Source organism: Dama dama, chromosome X (genome assembly GCF_033118175.1).
Source record: "Dama dama isolate Ldn47 chromosome X, ASM3311817v1, whole genome shotgun sequence".
Classification (NCBI taxonomy): domain Eukaryota; kingdom Metazoa; phylum Chordata; class Mammalia; order Artiodactyla; family Cervidae; genus Dama; species Dama dama.
In genome coordinates this window covers 157,331,651-157,342,629 of record NC_083714.1, presented here as the reverse complement: position 1 = coordinate 157,342,629, position 10,979 = coordinate 157,331,651, and positions in this window count along the sequence as shown.

The window sequence follows — 10,979 nt, the reverse complement described above, 5'->3', positions numbered from 1 at the left end:
AGTAGACTTTACTACTTTTTCTCTACACCTAACAGGCGTTTCTTCTATCTTAGTTGTTATCAATTTTATTACTACAACTATTAATATAAACCCCTGCCATATCCCAATGTCAAACGCTGTTATTCATTTGATTAGTCCTAGTCACAGCCATATTACTATCACTACCTGTATTGGCAGCTGGTATTTTTACTATGCTATTAACAGACTGAAATCTAAATCCTGAAGGAGGAGAGGACCCAATACTGTATCAACATTGATCTGATTTTTCCGACACTCTGAAGTATATCTTGATTTTGCCAGGATTTAGGATGATTTCACATATTGTAACCTATTACTTAGGGGAAAAGAAACTTTCAGGTGCATGGCAATGGCCTGAGCTATAGTGTCAACTGGATTCTTAGCATTTATTGTATGAGAACATCATATATTCACAGTAGGGATATATGTTGACACACAAGCCTATTTCACATCAGCCACTATAATTATCACCAGGCCAACAAGAGTAAAAATGTTCAGTTGATTAGCAATGCCTCATGACAGTAGCATTAAACGATACCCAGCTATAATGTGAGTCCTAGGTTTTATATTTCTTTTCACAGTCAGAGGGTTAACAGGAATTTTCCTGGCTAATTCATCTTCAGATATTTTCTTCATGAGATACACTATGTAGTTACATAGTTGCATTATGTACTTTCAGTGGGAGATTTGCTATTATAGGGGGCTTTCTGCACTGAATCTCATTATTCTCAGGCTATACCCAACTTGACTTGAGTAAAAACTCACTTCATAAATGTATTTGTAGATGTTAACAAAACCTTTTCCAAAAACACTTGCTAGGCCTGTTTGGAATACCACAACAGTATTCTGACCACCCAGATGCATACACAGTATGAAATACTATTTCATCTATAGGTCCATTCATTTCTTTAACCACAGTAATACCAATAATTCTCATTACCTGAGAAGCATTTACATCAAGACGAGGTCTTAACAGTAGACCAACCATATCACACACCCAAAGAACCTATGCACATCATTTGAAAATAAATAAGGAAGGAATCGAACCCCCGACTACTGATTTCAAGCCAAACTCATAACCATGATTTCTTTCTCTATTTATGAGATATTAGTAAAATATTGTATCACTTTGTTGAAGTTAAGTTATAGGTGAAAAATCTGTATATATCAATGGCATATCCTCTACAACTAGACTTTCAAGATGCGACATCAGCCATCACCGAAGAATTCTTACACTTGTTGATAACACATTAGTAATTGTTTTCTTAATCAGCTCACTAGTAGTTTATATTATCTCACTTATTCTGACAACAAAACTCACACACACTGGCACTATAGACACACAAGAAGTAGACTATCTGAAAAATCTTAGCAGCTATTATTTTCATCTTAATTGCCTTTTATACATAATAGGCAAAATTAACACTCCATGCCTTATGGCACCAAAGATATTGAAGCTACGAATATACAGATTATGAAGACTTGAATTTTGACTCCTATATAATTCCAATATCAGAGTTAAAGCCAGGGTATTCGGAAGTAGATGATTGAGTTGTTTTACCTATAGCGATAGTTAAATGTTAATTTCCACAGAAGATGTGCTACACTCATGAGCCGTGTCTTCTCCAGGACGAAAATCAGATGCGCTCCCAGGGCACCTATATCAAACAATTTTTCGACAACACTATTTCAGTTCAGTTCAGTCACTCAGTCATGCCTGACTCTTTGCAACCCCGTGGACCGCAGCACACCACGCCTCCCTGTCCATCACCAACTGCCAGAGTTCACCCAAACCCATGTCCATCAAGTTGGTGATGCCATCCAACCATCTCATTCTCTGTCGTCCCCTTATCCTCCTGCCCTCAATCCCTCCCAGCATCAGGGTCTTTTCAAATAAGTCAGCTCTTTGCATCAGGTGGCCAAAGTATAGGAGTTTCAGCTTCAACATCAGTCCTTCCAACGAACATCCAGGACTCATCTCCATTAGGATGGACTGTTGGATCTCCTTGTGGTCCAAGGGACTCTCAGGCATCTTCTCCAAAACCACAGTTCAAAAGCATCAATGCTTATGTGCTTGGTTTCCTTTATAATCCAATACTCACATCGATACATGACCACTGGAAAAAGAATACACTTGACTAGACAGACCTTTGTTGGCAAAGTAACATCTATGCTTTGTAATATGCTGTCTAGATTGTTCATAACGTTCCTTCCCAGGAGCAAGTGTGTTTTAATTTCATGGCTGCAATCAGCATCTGCAGTGATTTTGGAGCCCAGAAAAATAAAGTCAACCACTGTTTTCACTCTTTCCCCATCTATTTAACATGAAGTGATGGGCCTGGAGGCCATGATCTTAGTTTTCTGAATGTTAAGCTTTAAGCCAACTTTTTCATTCTCTTCTTTCACTTTCAATAAGAGGCTCTTTCGTTCTTCTTCTCATTCTCCCATAAGGGTGGTGTCATCTGCATATCTGAGGTTATTGATATTGCTCCCAGCAATCTTGATTCCAGCTTGTGCTTCCTCCAGCCCAGCGTTTCTTATGATGTACTCTGCATATAAGTTAAATAAGCAGGGTGATAATATACAGCCTTGACGTACTCCTTTTTCTATTTGGAACCAGTCTTTTGTTCTATGTCCACTTCTAACTCTTGCTTCCTGACCTGCATGCAGGTTTCTCAAGGGACAGGTCAGGTGGCCTGGTATTCCCATCTCTTTCAGAATTTTCCACAGTTTATTGTGACCCACACAGGCAAAGGCTTTGGCATACTCAATAAAACAGAAATAGATCTTCTCTGGAACTCGTTTGCTTTTTTGATGACCCCTAGGACGTTGGCAATTGGAACTCTGGTTCTTCTGCCTTTTGTAAATCCAGCTTGAACATCTGGAAATTGACGGTTCATGTCTTGCTGAAGCCTGGCTTGGAGAATTTTAAGCATCACTTTACTAGTGTGTGAGATGAGTGCAATCATGGGGTACTTTGAGCATTCTTTGGCATTGCCTTTCTTTGGGATTGGAATGAAAACTGACCTTTCCAGTCCTGTGGCTACTGCTGAGTTTTCCAAATTTGCTGGCATACTGAGTGCAACACTTTCACAGCATCATCTTCTAGGATTTGAAATAGCTCAAATGGAATTCCATAACTCCACTAGCTTTGTTCATAGTGATGCTTCCTAAGGCCCACTTGATTTCACATTCCTGGATGTCTGGCTCTATGTGAGTGATCATACTATCATGATTATTTGGGTCATGAAGATCTTTTCTATACAGTTCTTCTGTGTACTCTTGCCACCTCTTCTTAATATCTTCTGCTTCTGTTAGGTCCCTACCATTTCTGTCCTTTATTGAGCCCATCTTTGCTTAAAGTGTTCCCTTGGTATCTCTGATTTTCTTGAAGTGATCTCTAGTCTTTCCCATTCTATTGTTTTCCTCCATTTCTTTGCACTGATCACCGAGGAAGGCTTTCTTCTCTCTCCTTGCTCTTCTTTGGAACTCTGCATTCAGATGGGTATATCTTTCCTTTTCTCCTTTGCTTTCCAGTTCCCTCTTTTCACAGCTCTTTGTAAGGCCTCCTCAGACAGCCATTTTGATTTTTTGTATTTCTTTTATTTTTCTGTATTTTGGGGGATGGTCTTGATTTCTGTCTCCTCTACAATGAACCATGAACCTTCATCCATAGTTCATCAGGCACTCTGTCTATCAGATCTAGTTCCTTAAATATATTTCTCTCTTCCACTGTATAGTCATAAGGGATTTGATTTAGGTCATACCTGAATGATCTAGTGGTTTCCCTATTTTCTTCCATTTCACTCTGAATTTGGCAATAAGGAGTTCATGATGTGAGCCATAAATGGCTCCTGGTCTTGATTTTGCTGACTGTATAGAGCTTCTCCATCTTTGGCTGCAAAGAATATAATCAACCTGTTTTCGGTGCTGTCCATCTGTCGATGTCCATGTGTAGAGTCTTCTCTTGTGTTGTTGGAAGAGGGTGTTTGCTATGACCAGTTCATTTTATTGGCAGAACTCTATTAACCTTTGCCCTGCTTCATTCTGTACTCCAAGGCCAAATTTGCCTGTTGCTCCAGGCATTTCTTGAATTCATACTTTTGCATTCCAGTCCCCTTTAATGAAAAGGACATCTTTTTGGGTGTGTTAGTTCTAGAAGGCCTTGTATGTCTTCATAGAACCATTCAACTTCAGCTTCATCAGCATTACTGGTTGGGCCATAGACTTGGATTACTGTGACATTGAATGGTTTCCCTTGGAAACTAACAGGGATCATTCTGTTGTTTTTGAGATTGCATCCAATTACTGCATCTCAGACTCGTTTGTTGACTATGATGGCTACTCCACTTCTTCTAAGGGATTCCTGCCCACAGTAATATATATAATGGTCATCTGTGTTTAATTCACCCATTCCAGTCCACCTGAGTTTGCTGATTCCTAAAATTTCGATGTTTACTCTTGTCATCTCCTGTTTGACCACTTCCAATTTGCCTTGATTCATGGACTTAACATTCCAGGTTCCTATGCAATATTGCTCTTGAGAGCATCGAACCTTGCTTTGATCACCAGACCCATCCACAACTGGGTGTTGTTTTGGCTTTGGCTCCATCCCTTCGTTCTTTCTGGAGGTATTTCTCCACTGATCTCCAGTAACACATTCGGCACCTACCCACCTGGGGATTTCATTTTTCAGTGTCTTAACATTTTTTTTTCCTTTTCACACTGCTTATGGGGTTCTCAAGGCAAGAATACTGAAGTGGTTTGCCATTCCTTTCTCCAGTGGACCACATTCTAACCCTAACCCTAACCCACACATCGTAGTTCAGTTATTCCACAAATGTTAATGTTCACCCTTGCTATCTTCTTCTTGACACCTTCTAATTCACCTGGATTCATACACCTAACATTCCACGTTCCTATGCAATATTGCTCTTTACAGCATCAGACTTTACTTACACCACCATACACACCCAACAACTGTTTCCATTTTGACTTAGCCTTTCCATTCCTTCTGGATTTATTTCTTCACTCTTCTCCGGTAGCATATTGGGCAACTACCAACCAGGGGAATTCATTTTTCAGTGTCATAACTTTTTGTCTTTTCATACTGGACAACTGAATATTAAATGCCAGCTGAATTGCTAGGCAATTAATATTCAGGAGGATTCAGGTTTTTGTAGTTGCTCAGTTGCTAAGTCTTGTCTGACTCTTTGTGACCCCATGGACTGCAGCATGCCAGGCCTCCCTGTCCCTGACTATCTCTGGGAGTTTGCTCAAACTCATGTCTGTTGAGTGGGTAAAGCCGTCTCTTCCCGGCCTCAATCTTTCCCAGCATCAGGGTCTTTTCCAATAAGTCAACTCTTTGCATCAGGTGGCCAAAAGATTGGAGTTTCAGTCCGTCCAGTGAATATTCAGGATTGATTTCACAAGAACTTTCTCTTTAACACATACACATTTTTAGTACAGCTCATTAAAACAAACAAACAAAAAAACTCAACAAAAAAATCAGCCAAAGGTCTAAATGCATGTTTCTCTAAAGAGGTCATAGAGCCGGTGATAAAAGCACATGAAAAGATGCTCAGCATCACTAGTTCTTTGAGAAAGGCAAATCAAATCTACCATGAGGTATCACCCCACATTAGTCAGAATGGCAACATCAAAAACCTACAACAATAAATTCTGCAGAGGGTGTGGAAAGAAAGAAAGCCTCCTACACTGTTGGTGGGAATGTAAATTGGTACACCTATTAGATAGAACATTATGGAGGTTCTTTTAAAACAAAGCACAGAAGTACCCAGTGACCCAGAAATCCAATGCCTAGGAGTAGATTCAGAAAAAAAGCACGATTTTAAAGACACCTGCACTCCAAAGATCATGGCAGCACTAGGTACGACAGCCACGACAAGGGAGCAACTTAATTGTACAAGGACAGAAGAACTGACACAGAAAATGAGGTACATATACACAATGAAATATTGCTCAGACATAAAGAAGGATGAAATAATGCCATTTCCAGTTACAGGGAAGAAACTAGAGGTGATCAAACTAAGTGAAATAACTGAGAAAGGGAAAGACAGATGATAGAGAGTATCACTTCTGTGGAATCTAAAAATGGATACAAATGAGCATCATTACAAAATGCAAACAGATTCACAGACTCAGAAACTTACCCTTAACAAAATGGAAAGGTGACAGGTGGTGGGGGGAATAATTAGCTGGTCAGATCAATATTTACATGTCAAAACTGGTACGGTTTTTGTTGTTTAGTTGCTCAGTCATGTCCGACTCTTTCCAACCCCATGGACTGTAGCCTGCCAGGACAAAGGATATCCATGGGATTCTACAGGCAAGAATACTGGAATGGTTTGCCATTTCCATCTTCAGGGTATCTTCCCAACCCAGGGATCGAGCCCAGGTCTCCTGAAAGTCTCCTGCATTGCAGGTGGATTCTTTTACCACCAAGTGAGCAGGGAAGCCATAAAACAGGTGCTGAAGGGCTCTAAATAGTCACAAGTTTGACAGGGCTTTAAATGACATCTGCCCTCAAGAAATGTCCTGGGGTATTATTTCATCAGAAAAGAATTCCAAACAGGGCCAAGTTTCAAGAGGCAAGTTTCAAGAGATAAATTGTACTCACAAAGTATAAAATAATAAAGCACATGGATAGATAGTCCACCCCAATAATTATTAAATCACTGCCAATCAAAACTGCAATAAGGTATCACCTCACGCTGGTCACAGAGGCCATCATAAAAATGATCTACAAAGAATAAAGATAAATAAATAAATAAAATAAAACATCTGCAAAGAATATAAGGAAAATGAAATCCTCCTACAACCTTTTTGGGAATGTAAATGGTGAAGGCACTATGGAAAACAGCGTGGAGCTTCCAAGAAATACAAGACATAGAGGTATCCTACGACCCTGCAATCCCACTCATGGGCCTAGGTCCAGAGAATGTGAAGTGAAAGTCACTCAGTCGTGTTCAACACTTTGCAACACTATAGACTATACAGTCCATGGAATTCTCTAGGCCAGAACACTGGAGTGGGTAAACTTTCCCTTCTCCAGAGGATCTTCCCAACCCAGGGATCAAGTCCAGGTCTCCCGCATTGCACGCAGATTCTTTACCTGCTGAGCCACAAAGGAAGCCCGAGAATACTGGAGTGGGTAGCCCATCCCTTCTCCAGCGGATCTTCCTGTCCCAGGAACTGAACTGGGGTCTCCTGCATTGCAGGCGGATTCTTTACCAACTGAGCTATCAGGGAAGCATGGTCCACTGAAAATCACCATTCAAAATGACACGTGCACCTTGATTTTCAGGGCAGCACTATTTCAATAGGCAAGACATGGAATCCACCAAAAGGTCCAGTGGAAGAAAAGTGAAGACAAGGCGTACATCTACAACTGGAACACCACTCAACCATAAAACAGAGTGAAACAGGGATGCTGTCAGCAGCCTGGGTGTGCTAAGAAGTCATCACACCAGGTGAGGGAACTCAGACACAGAAGGACAAACATCATGAGATATCACTTACGGGCGCAGTCTATAAATTCATAACAATGACTAATGTACAAAACAGACTTCACAGCCTGCAAAGATCAAATTATGAGTATCAAAAGAAAGAAAGAAAGAAGGGATAAAGGGTTTAGGATCAATATACACACTAAGATCTAACAAATAGTTAAGCAAATAGGACCTAGTGAACAGAAGAAGGAACTCTACTAGAGAGACTGTAATAATCTCTATGAGGAAAAAATGGAAAAGCAATAGACTCCCTTCTATGTAAAATCAAATTAAGTTACTGTACAGCTAAAACTAATAAAACAATGGAAATCAGCCTGACTCCAATAGAAAATAAAAATTAAATTACAGAAGATCCATCTAGGGGACCCCAGACAGTGGCGACCCTACAGATTAGGTCTGTGATACACTATGATATTAATATGACACCGCCAAAGGATTTCACCCAGCAGAACAAAGAGCAGCAACCCATTCAAAGGTGCCGGGCCTCATGTGAATGTTCCAAGATGAAGAGAAGAAAGACCACAGGTTAATCAGGGCAACACCCTCAATTCAGATGTTGGGGATCTCCAAGGGGCAAGACACACAGAGGTGAAGAGCAGACACGGGGTCTCTGGGCACAGGATCCAGACCCGTGTGGACGGGGTGAGACCCACACAGTCCCCAAACCCTGCCTCTTGAGCTGCATGACTCTTGGTTAGGACAGCAGGTCCCTGATGGCTGGGCCCCAAAGGCAGAAACGAGTGGGTTCCTGGAACCCCCTGGGTTCCTGGAAGCTTCTCTCATCCCAGAGAAGTCGCCCTCTCCTGCCCTTTGGTTCTGCCTGATACTAACTGTTTTCACAGCTGTCACGATAATGCTGAACACACTGCCTTGGTTCCAGCAGGCTCCGTTCTTTATTTTCCCACTGAGGTGTTGAGAAAACACACCAGGCGTGGGGCTAGGAGACCAGGGTCTGGTCTGGTGTCTGCTGAGCAGGGACGGCTGATGGGAAAGCGATCACATAGCAACCTCACCTGCTGCCCGTTGGTTTTTTTGCCTGATCCTTGTACCCTGGAATCAATGAGCCAGGTGAACCTGCCTCCCTACTCAAACTGAATATGCTAGAAAACTGGAATAATTACCAAGTAGCTCACCCGAGGAGTCTCCATGAGCCTCAGGGCAGGTGACCCTTGCAGGAGGAAAGACCAAGAGCCCTACTGCAGCACTGACCCTAGGAGGGCCATGGAACGCCTCTCAGAGCAGGGCACATTACCCAGAGAAGCCCACCTCAGCTCCAGACCCCAGACCTCTGAGCACTGACATTCAGACACAGGCACGGAGTTTTCCAGGATGGAGGCCAGGCCCAGTGTGCACCCAGGTCTCCACATCCTCGTGCACACAGAACATGGTCAGGTGTCAATATTCTCATTGCAGAAATCAAGATGTCCTGTCTAAACATAATCATGCAGACAGGATTGAAAAGTCAAAGTATTCATCCTTCAGACATATCTGACTGTTTGTGACCACATGGATTGTAGCCCTCCAGCCTCCTCTGTCCATGGGATTCTGGAGGCAAGAATACTGGATTCAGTTGCTTTTCCCTTCTCCAGGGGATCTTCCCAATCCAGAGATGAACCCAGTTCTCCTGCACTGCATGCATATTCTTTACCATCTAAGCCACCAAGGAAGCCCCTAGACAAGACAGAGAGGTCTAAATCTACCATGCAGACAGAAGTTGGTCAGGTTTAAACTAACATAAAGTTGCTCTCCTGGAGGCACAAGTCTCTCATCATTGGACAGGGGCATCACCCTCAGGTGGGAACCGGCAAGTAACTTTCTTAAAGAAAAAATCATCACTGGGCCCCACATGCCACCCACATCAGGAAACCGAGAGAATCTTTGTCATTAAACACTTTAACAGGCAAAACAAAACTGTTACCAGTATCTTTGGCCATGTGGTGGTCAGGATCCAGGGAAGATCCAGGGATTTCTTAGAGTTGAGTCCAGTGTCTTGTAAAGACAGACAGAAAGTTCCCTGATTCCTTCTTCCATGCTTCCAGCAGGAGGCAGCCACACTGGAAGCCTTCTAGAAAAGGATATTCTGTATCAGAATAAGAATTGTTGAAATGGAAAGCATGCTAGTTAGTATTTGCCAACCTAAAATATTCTTAAAAACTTGGCGCCCAAATCTTTGTGGTTCCCACTGGTTCCTTTGTGTTCAGATTGTCAGGAGAGAAACGATCTGTTCTTTCAAATTGGTTTCTTCTAATTCTGTTTTTTGCTATTATATGAATGAAAGGTCACACTTGAAAAATACCTAAGAAAATTCTTGCAAGAAAAAATTGAGTCAAGGGGCTCATAAGCTGTATGAACTCTGCCTTCTAACAATTTCAATTTCAAAGACTGAGGGCAGGAGGAGAAGGGAATGACAGGGGGCGAAATGCTTGGAGAGCATCACCGACATAATGAACATGAGTTTGAGCAAACTCTGGTAGATGGTGAGGGATGGGAAGCCAGCATGCTGCAGTCTATGGGGTTGCAGAGAGTTGGACACGACTGAGCAACTGAACCACATCAAGCTTCAATTTTCTGCCTGGAGAAACCTGATAAAATAGGCACCCTGATTTTGTCACTTCTCTGTTTAAACTCTGCTAAAATGAAATTGATATTCATATGAACATGTTAGAGTTTCTGAGTTTTGAGATGTCACACCAAGGTAACAGGTGCTGGTGAGAATAGAACGCTGCTGGTGGGCAAAAGGTTTTTCAAACAAAGCTCTGTTTCAAACTGGATTGAAATACAACACTTCATGGGTACATGAAGTATGAACCAAGAGCCTAAATATAGCAGGCAATATGTAAAAACAAATTTGGTATCCCATATGTAAGAGTAAAAGCTACTGGTTTTTGCAGTAGTCATGTACGGATGTGAGAGTAGGACCACAAAGAAGGCAGAGCACTGAAGAACTAATGCTTTTGACCTGTGGTGCTAGAGAAGACTCTTGAGAGTCCCTGGGTCTGCGAGGAGATCAAACCAGCAATCCTAAAGGAACTCAGTCCTCAACATTCATAGGAAGGACTGACGATGAAACCAAAGCTCCAATCCTTTGGCCCCCTGATGTGAAGAGCTGACCCACTGGAAAAGACCCTGATGCTGGGAAAGGTTGAAGGCAAACGGAGAAGGGGATGGCAGAGGAAGAGATGGTTGGATGGCATCACTGATTCAACGGACAGCAGTTTAAACAATATCCAGGAGTTGGTGATGGGCAGGGATTCCTGGTGTGCTGCAGTCCATGGGGTCACAAAGAGTCAGACACAACTTAGCCACTGAGCAGCAACTACAACAACATGAGAGTGAATGTTTCTTGTCAGACCTGCAGCTGGTACGCACACATTGGTTTAGAACACTCCCCAACACAGATTGTCTCTAAGCTGATGAAGTGTGTCACAA